At 38.0% G+C, this 10,178-nt stretch overlaps 1 non-coding gene across 1 annotated transcript; it reads right to left on the bottom strand.

The window, feature by feature from the left end:
- Positions 1–9,731: 9,731 nt before the first annotated feature.
- Positions 9,732–9,839, bottom strand: LOC130942508 (small nucleolar RNA R71). The gene has a single exon (XR_009071075.1). It is a non-coding gene; the product is annotated as a small nucleolar RNA R71 (small nucleolar RNA).
- Positions 9,840–10,178: the final 339 nt, after the last annotated feature.

Below are 10,178 nucleotides of genomic sequence, written 5' to 3'. Positions count from 1 at the left end.
GAAATACCTCAAATTGCATTAAATAGAGAAATCAAATTAAACATGAGAATTCATAAACCAAGTAGAAACATCAAATAATCAACAAGGGAAAATCAATAAACTAGAGTACTAGAAGAATTAAAAGTAGCAGAGAAATCCTAATCCTAAAACCTAAGAGAGAGGAGAGAGCCTCTCTCTCTCTAGAGAACTACATCTAAAACTAAAATTGTGAATTATGAGCTTCCTCCCATGAATGGATGCATTCCCCCACTTTATAGCCTCTAATCTGTGTTTTCTGGGCCAAAAACTGGGTCAAAATAGCCCAGTTCGTACAGGTCACTGCAAAGTCACGCGGAAGCGTCGTCTACGCGTTCGCACGGATTGGGTTTTTGCCAAGTCACGCGTCCGCGTGATCCACACGTTCTCGTCGTATCGCTTCGAGGCAGCTATGGCAAATTATATATCATTGCGAAGCCCCGGATATTAGCTTTTAAAAACAACTAGAACCGCATTATTTGGATCTCTGTAGCTCATGTTATGGTCGATTTAGTACCAAGAGGTCAAACTGGACAGCTCTAGCAGTTTCTTCAGTTTCTTGTATTCCTTCCACTTTTGTATGCTTCCTTTCCATCCTCTAAGCCATTCCTGCCCTGTAACCCCTGAAATCACTTAACACACATATCAAGGCATCGATGGTAATAAGAGAGGATTAAACATAGCTAAATTAAGACCAAAGAAACATGTTTTCAATCATAACACAAAATCAGGAAGGAAAACGTAAAGCCATGCATTTTATATGAACAATTGTATGAAAGATTGATAAAATCCACTCAATTGAGCACAAGATAAACCATAAAATAGTAGTTTATCAATCTCCTCACACTTAAACATTAGCATGTCCTCATGCTAAACTCAAGAGAAGCCATAAGAGAGTGAACCAAGGCAAAAGTTATGATCGAACAAAGTTCACCAAATACCCAATATTACCAAACTTCACAATTTCCTCATTCTCTTACCATACACCTTCCAAAACCATACCAAACCATTCAAAACCCCACTTTTCATCAAGATTGACCTTTGTATCATATTACATTCAATGATACCACATTTTCTTTCACATTTTATTATCCACAATCTCAATCATAACATATACAACATATCCACCGATCATTATCATATCATCATTAATTCTTATCAACAACCCAACCATGATTTCAATTCAATACTTAACAATACTCATTCATCAACATCCATCATATCTCAACTTCATCATTTAACCACAACAACAACATCAAATTGTTATACCTCATCAACACAAACAATCATCAAAAACATAAAATTTCCAAACCTATCCTATGGGTCACTAGCCTAAGTGTCCATGAATATTATATACTACATAGAGAAAACCGAAACCATACCTTGGCCGATTCTCTATATGCGCCAAATCTCCAAATTAGGACAAACAAGCTTCCAACCACAATCCAAGCTTTCAATTCCACTCCACTAAGCACAATTAAGTTCCAAAAGCTCCCAAAGCCACAGTAATCAAACCAGATACATGTAAATCACCTCAAATCAACCTAGGGTTTCAATTAAACATAAATTCACAAGGGTTTAGTGGCTCTTACCTTCTTCTACAGATTTAATAGCAAGAATCCAAGGCTAAACATGGATTAGAGCAAACCTAAACATCCAAAATTATAAAAACTCATTTAATAAAAAACCCTATAAACCCAAAATTTTTAGGAGAGAAATTGAGAGGGATTCGAGCTTTCCTTACCAGTTTCTTATACGGGTTTTGTAGAGCTTTTCACAAGGAACGCGTAGCCACTGACGACATACAAATCGGAGCACTGTAGCTCAAGATATCGCAAGTTGAAGTGGAGAGTGAATAGTGTTTTCTCTTCCCCTCTCCCTCTTTTCTTTTCTGATGTGTGTCTGTGTGCTTAATAGAGTTGTGGCTGGTTTGGTTCACTTAATGAGCCTTTTATATGTTAGGTTTGGGCCCAACTTGGGTCTGGTCTAACCCGTTGAGGACAAGTCATCTTATGCTAGTTTTACAAGCATTTTTCATTAGTTTCATTAGGTTTTATGCACTTTCTTACACAATAAATAAGTGATTGGAGTGGAATTTCATGATTATTTTGAATCAATCAACCATCATTAATTTTACACAAAATCATAAAGTTTATGCTAGAATTAATTGATTTCATGAAAAATGCAAAGACCTTGTGAATTTGGTGAGACTTTGAATGCTTGTTTGGTTGCTTGTAGGTGAAGAAATGAAGAGAAAAGGGGATGTAATCAGTAAAGCGTTGCGTTCAAAAGGGAAGCGCCACGCTCAATAGCCAACACAGCTAGTGTTCACTTTGGAAGTGAGTGCCACGCTCACTTTCTAAACGTTTTCGTGATTTTGAACTTGGGAGAAAAGCTTTTGGCCATCCGTACAGCTAGGCAGCGCTCAACCAAAGGGTAGCACTCAAATATTGAGCGTAGCGTTCATGAAGCAAGCGCCAAAGGAGGAGTGCTCAACCAAGGAAGCACCAAATGCGCACCAAAAGAGCGCTCACTCAAGGAGTGCAGCTTTCAATAAGTGAGCGCTAGAGGAAATTGTGCACAAGAAAGGCGCACCAAAGGCAAAGTGAACGGGGCATTCACTTTCCCAACTGAACACTCCATTGGGAGCTAGCATGCACCTCCAACCCATTTTCATTCAAGGCCAAACCAAAAAGCCCACTTCAATTGCTTAATGATGGAAACATAAAGTGTATAAATAGGAGCAATTTTGATTTGAGAAGGACCTTTTACTTTTACCTTTAGCTCACTTTTAGTTTTCTTTTTAATTTTCCTTTGGAGAATTTGGGAATTGGGATCAGATCTAAGCTTGTTTTCTTTGTTCATTTTGTTTCTTCTGCAACTTCTATTTTCTGTTTTGGGTTTTGAACTCGGATTGAAGAACTCCACTGAAATTCTTCATCTGAGAATCATCTTTTACTCTTCCTGATCTGAATCTCTTCATGTCATACTTCTTTAATTTACTGCACTTTACATTTTTGGTGCACGGAATTGTGATTCACACTTTTCACAACTCGGGTACTACTAACCAGCAAGTACACTGGGTCGTCCAAGTAATACCTTACGTGAGTAAGGGTCGATCCCACGGAGATTGCCGGCTTGAAGCAAGCTATGGTTATCCTGTAACTCTTAGTCAGGATATTAGTGATAAAAATGATTTCGTTCGTAAAAAGTAAAAGAGCATGAAATTAATGATACTTGTTGTTCAGTAATGGAGAACAGGTTGACATTCAGAGATGCTCTGTCTTCTGAATTTCTGCTTTCCTACTGTCTTCTTCTCCAAACACACATGGTTCCTTCTATGGCAAGCTATATGTTGGTGGATCACCATTGTCAATGGCTACCATCCATCCTCTCAGTGAAAATAGTCCAGGTACGGTTTCTGTACGGCTAATCAACTGTCGGATCTCTCGTCTCGGATGAAAAATACTAGGCACAGCTACCGCACGGCTAATCATCTGTCGGTTCTCACTTGTGTCGGAATAGGATCTCTCTATCCTTTTTCACACTATCACTGCGCCCAACATTCGTGAGTTTGAAGCTCGTCACAGTCATTCCGTCTCAGATCCTACTCAGAATACCACAAACAAGGTTTAGACTTTATGGATCTCAGGAATGCTGCCAATTAGTTCTAGCCTCTACCACGAAGGTTTTGATCTCATGAGTTTGAATGCTCTGTTGTTAGGAGATGCAAGTCAAACTCATGGATTAGAAACCCAAGAGATACGCACTCAAGCTGTCGCCCAATGACTATGTTGAGGTCAGATAGAACGGAAGTAGTTGTCAAGCACGCGTTCATAAATTTGAGAATGATAATGAGTGTCAAGGATCATTATATTCTTCATATTGAAGCACGAGTGAATATCTTAGAACAGAAACAAGCGTGATTGAATAGAAAACAATAGTAATTGCATTAATCCATTGAAACACAGCAGAGCTCCTCACCCCCACCTATGGGATTTAGAGACTCATGCTGTAGAAGATACAATATGAGATGTAAAATGTCATAAGTTACAAAATGAATCTCTAAAAGTAGTTTTTATACTAAACTAGTAACCTAGGTTTACAGAAAATGAGTAACTAAGTGTAGATAGTGCAGAAATCCACGTCTGGGGCCCACTTGGTGAGTGTTTGGGCTGAGTTTTGAAGCTTCCACATGCATAGGCCATTCTTGGAGTTAAACGCCAGCTTGGATGCCAGTTTGGGCGTTTAACACCAATTTTGGTGTCAGTTCTGGCGTTTTACGCCAGAAAAGGGTCTCTAGCTGGCGTTTAATGCCAATTTAGGTCATCAAATCTCGGGCAAAGTATGAACTATTATACATTGATGGAAAGCCCAAGATGTTAGCTTTCCAGCCCAATTGAGAACACGCCAATTAGACGTTTTTAGCTCCAGAAAAACACATTTGAGTGCAGGGAGGTCAGAATCCAACAGCACCTACAGTCCTTTCTCAGCCTCTGAAGCAGATTTTTGCTCAGGTCCCTCAATTTCAGCCAGAAAATACTTGAAATTATAGAAAAACACACAAACTCATAGTAAAGTCCAGAAACATGATTTTTGCATAAAAACTAATAAAAATATAATAAAAAGTAACTAAAATATACTAAAAACTACCTAAAAACAATGCCAAAAAGCATATAAATTATCCGCTCATCACAACACAAAACATAAATTGTTGCTTGTCCCCAAGCAACCAAAAACAAAATAAGATAAAAATAAGAGAAAATACAATAAGTTTCAAAAATATCAATGAAGATTAGTTTTAATTAGATGAGCGGGACTAGTAGCTTTTTGCCTCTGAATAATTTTGGCATCTCTCTATCCATTGGAGTTCAGAATTGTTGGCCTCTTTAGGAACTCAGAAATACAAATAATGTTATTGATTTTCCTAGTTATGTTCTTTTTTATTCTTGAACACAGCTACTTTATGAGTCTTGGCCATGACCCTTAGCATTTTGTTTTCCAGTATTACCACCAGATACATAAATGCCACGGACACATAACTGGGTGAACCTTTTCAGATTGTGACTCAGCTTTGCTAGAGTCCCTAGTTAGAGGTGTCCAGAGTTCTTAAGCACACTCTTTTGCTTTGGATCACGACTTTAACCACTCAGTCCCAAGCTTTTCACTTGGACCTTCATGACACAAGCACATGGTTAGGGACAGCTTGATTTAGCCGCTTAGGCCAGGATTTTATTCCTTTGGTCCCTCCTATCCATTGATGCTCAAAGCCATGGATCCATTTTACCCTTGCCTTTTAGTTTAAAGGGTTACTGGCTTTTTTCTCTTGCTTTTTCTTTTTCTTTCTTTTTTTCTTTATTTTTCACATTTTTTTTGCAAGCTTTTGCTTTTCACTGCTTTTTCTTGCTTCAAGAATCAGTTTTATGATTTTTCAGATCACCAATAACATGTATCCTTTTTCATTATTCTTTCAAGAGTCAACTTTTCTTAATTCCAAGTTTAAACATGCATTGTTCAAGCATTCATTTAGAAAACAAAAAGTATTGCCACCACATCAAAATAATTAAACTATTTTCAAGATAGAATTCAAAATTCATGTACTTTTTTTCTTTTTCAGAAAACATTTTTTGTTTAAGAAAGGTGAAAGATTCATGGAACATTCATAGCTTTAAGACATAGACACTAAACACTAATGATCATGTAATAAAAATAAGACTTAGACAGAAAATAAACATAAAAACAAACAAATAACAATAAAAGCAAGGAAATTAAGGAGTGGGTCCACCTTAGTGACGGCGGCTACTTCTTCCTCTTGATGGTCCAATGGAGTGCTTGAGCTCCTCTAGTTTGCTCCATCCTCTTTCTTAGTGATGGGCTTTGGTGATGAATTTCTCCATCTCCTAAGGTTCGGAGGCAGAAGAAATTGCCTTCCCTTTCCTCTTTCTAGAGGATTCTCTGACTTTGGGTGCCATAAGTGGTAATGGAAAGCAAAAAGCAGAACTTTTCCACACCAAACTTAAAATCTTTGCTCGTCCTCGAGCAAAATAAGATAGAAAGGAGTAGAAGAAGAATGAGGTACTTGATGAGCGGATAATTTATACGCTTTTTGGCATTGTTTTTAGTATGTTTTTGGTAGTTTGAACTGAGTTTTTAGTATATTTTTATTAGTTTTTAGTTAAAATTCACTTTTCTGGACTTTACTATGAGTTTGTATGTTTTTCTGTGATTTCAGGTATTTTCTGGCTGAAATTGAGGGATCTGAGCAAAAATCTGATTCAGAGACTGAAAAGGACTGCAGATGCTGTTGGATTCTGACCTCCCTGCACTCGAAGTGGATTTTCTGGAGCTACAGAAGCCCAATTGGCGCGCTCTCAACGGCGTTGGAAAGTAGACATCCTGGGCTTTCCAGCAATATATGATAGTCCATACTTTGCTCAAGATTTGATGGCCCAAACCGGCGCTCAAAGTCACCCTCAGAAATCCCAGCGTTAAACGCCGGAACTGGCACCTAAATGGGAGTTAAACGCCCAAACTGGCATAAAAGCTGGCGTTTAACTCCAAGAAGAGTCTCTACACGAAAATGCTTCATTGCTCAGCCCAAGCACACACCAAGTGGGCCCGGAAGTGGATTTTTATGTCATTTACTCATCTCTGTACACCCTAGGCTACTAGTTTTCTATAAGTAGGACCTTTTACTATTGTATTTTCATCTTGAGATCTTTGAATCTTTTGATCATTGGGAGGCTGGCCTCACGGCCATGCCTAGACCTTGTTCTTATGTATTTTCAACGGTGGAGTTTCTACACACCATAGATTAAGGTGTGGAGCTCTGCTGTACCTCGAGTATTAATGCAATTACTATTGTTCTTCTATTCAATTCCGCTTGTTCTTGTTCCAAGATATCACTTGTTCTTCAACTTGATGAATGTGATGATCCGTGACACTCATCATCATTCTCACTTATGAACAAAGTGACTGACAACCACTCTTGTTCTACAAGCATACGAGGCTCTAGTGAATATCTCTTGGATTCTTTAACCGGAATCTTCGTGGTATAGGCAAGAACTGATGGCGGCATTCAAGAGAATCCGGAAGGTCTAACCTTGTCTGTGGTATTCTGAGTAGGATTCAATGATTGAATGACTGTGACGTGCTTCAAACTCCTAGCAGGTGCGGCGTTAGTGACAGACGCAAAAGGATCGATGGATTTTATTCCGGCCTGACCGAGAACCGACAGCTGATTAGCCATATGCTGTGACAGAGCATGGGAACATTTTCACTGAGAGGATGGGAGGTAGCCACTGACAACGGTGAAACCCTACACGAGCTTGCCATGGAAAGGAGTAAGAAGGATTGGATGAAGACTGTAGGAAAGCAGAGAGACGGAAGGGAAGGCATCTTCATACGCTTATCTGAAGCTCTCATCAATGATATACATAAGTATCTCTATCTTTATCTTTATGCTTTATTCATCATCTATACCCATTTGAGTCTGCCTGACTGAGATTTACAAGGTGACCATAGCTTGCTTCATACCAACAATCTCCGTGGGATCGACCCTTACTCACGTAAGGTATTACTTGGACGACCCAGTGCACTTGCTGGTTAGTTGTGCAAAGTTGTGTAGTGAATCACAATTTTGCGCTCCAAGTTTTTGGCACCGTTGCCGGGGATTGTTTGAGTATGGACAACTGACGGTTCATCTTGTTGCTTAGATTAGGTATTATTTTTCTTCAGAGTTCTTAAGAATGAATTCTAGTGTTTCAAGGTGATGTTCTTATCATCACCAAAGCTGATTGATCTTCATCAATTTAGCTCTTGAATGCAATGTCCTGCTGAAGCTTAGCTAGCTATGTCTAATTCCTTTAGACTAAAGCTTTAGACTAACATTGCATGATTCCTGGAATTCTCATTAAGAATTTTGATATCTTTTTCCACTTAATTTTCGAAAATCACAAAAAAAAAAAATTTCACAACATCATAAAAACCAAAAATATTTGATGTTTCTTGCTTGAGTCTAGTGTCTCATCTTAAGTTTGGTGTCAATTGCATACATTCATTCATGTGTCTTAAGGACCTTCAAGTAATTCTTGATGATTTCTTACTCTGATCTTTGAATTCTTTTGACTTGAGTGTTTATGTGTCTCATATAGTGTCAGTAGTATACAAACTGCTAAGTTTGGTGTCTTGCATGCATGGTTATTTGATTCTTGTTGCATTTTGATTATAAAAAAATCCAAAAATATTTTTAATTTGTGTCTTCTCAAGTCAATAATACAAAGAATTGAAGATTCAGAACATACTGCAGAGGAATTATACAGAAAAAGCTGGGCGTTCAAAACGCCCAGTGAAGAAGGACAGACTGGCGTTTAAACGCCAGCCAGGGCACCTGGTTGGGCGTTTAACGCCCAAAGAGGTAGCATTTTGGGCGTTAAATGCCAGAATGGATACCATTCTGGGCGTTTAACGCCAGGATGGCACTAGGGGGAAGATTTTGTTTTCAAAATCAATTTTTTTTCAAGTTTTCAAAGTTTTTCAAAATCAAATCTTTTTCAAATCATATCTTTTCAATCAAATGTTTTCAAAATCAATTTTTTTTCCTTTTTCAAAGATACTTACTAACAATTAATGATTTGATTGAACATCTCAAGTTTGTTGCCTTTTCTGTTGAGAAAGGTTTAATGTTCAAATCATATCTTTTCTTGTTAGGCAAGTCATTAATTTTTAAAATCAAATCTTTTTAAAATTGTTTTCAAATCAAATCTTTTTAAATCATATCTTCTCAATCACATTTTTTTAAAACCAATCATATCTTCTCAATCACATCTTTTTCAAAATAAGTTTTCAATCAAATCTTTTTAATTTCTAATTTCAAAATCTTTTTCAAAAATCACTTGATTTCTTTTCCACTTTGAATTTTCGAAAATTATCAATCAATTTTTCAAAATGTTTTTGACATCTTTTTAATTAATTTTCAAAAATTCTCTTCCCTTCTTCCCACATCCTTCTATTTATGGAGTACTACTCCTTCTTAATGCACAATTCGAACTCTATCTAATCAAGTTCGAATTCTTCTACCTCCTTCTTCTATTTTTCTTTTCCTCTGACACCTCAAGGAATCTCTATACTGTAACATAGAGGATTCCACATTTTCTTGTTCTCTTCTCTTTCATATGAGCAGGAGCAAAGACAAAGGCATTCTTGTTAAAGCTGACCCTGAACCTGAAAGGACCTTGAAGCAAAAGCTAAGAGAAGCTAAGGCACAACTCTCTGTAGAGGACCTAACCGAATTCTTCAAAGAAGAAGAACCTATGGCAGCCGAAAACAACAACAATGCCAACAATGCAAGGAAGGTGCTGGGTGACTTTACTGCACCTACTCCCAACTTCTATGGGAGAAGCATCTCTATCCCTGCCATTGGAGCAAACAACTTTGAGCTTAAGCCTCAATTAGTTTCTCTAATGCAACAGAATTGCAAGTTCCATGGACTTCCAATGGAAGATCCTCATCAGTTTTTAGCTGAGTTCTTGCAAATCTGTGACACAGTCAAGACTAATGGGGTTGACCCTGAGGTCTACAGACTGATGCTATTCCCTTTTGCTGTAAGAGACAGAGCTAGAATATGGTTGGACTCACAACCTAAATATAGCCTGGACTCTTGGGAAAAGCTAGTCAATGCCTTCTTGGCAAAGTTCTTTCCACCTCAAAAATGGAGTAAGCTTAGAGTGGAAGTCCAAACCTTCAGACAAAAGGATGGAGAATCCCTCTATGAAGCTTGGGAAAGATACAAACAATTAATCAGAAAATGTCCCTCAGACATGCTTTCTGAATGGAGCATCATAGGTATTTTCTATGATGGTCTCTCTGAACTATCCAAGATGTCTTTGGATAGCTCTGCTGGAGGATCTCTTCATCTGAAGAAGACGCCTACAGAAGCTCAAGAGCTCATTGAAATGGTTGCAAATAACCAATTCATGTACACTTCTGAAAGGAATCCTGTGAACAATGGGACAAGTCAGAAGAAAGGAGTTCTTGAGATTGACACTCTGAATGCCATTTTGGCTCAGAACAAGATATTGACTCAACAAGTCAATTTGATTTCTCAAAGTCTGTCTGGAATGCAAAATGCACCTGGCAGTACTAAGGATGCTTCATCTGAGGAA

The sequence above is a fragment of the Arachis stenosperma genome, chromosome 7, assembly GCF_014773155.1.
Source record: "Arachis stenosperma cultivar V10309 chromosome 7, arast.V10309.gnm1.PFL2, whole genome shotgun sequence".
NCBI classification, from domain to species: domain Eukaryota; kingdom Viridiplantae; phylum Streptophyta; class Magnoliopsida; order Fabales; family Fabaceae; genus Arachis; species Arachis stenosperma.
The sequence above is the reverse complement of the archived record's forward strand: the minus strand, read 5'-3'. Positions and strand labels throughout refer to the sequence as shown.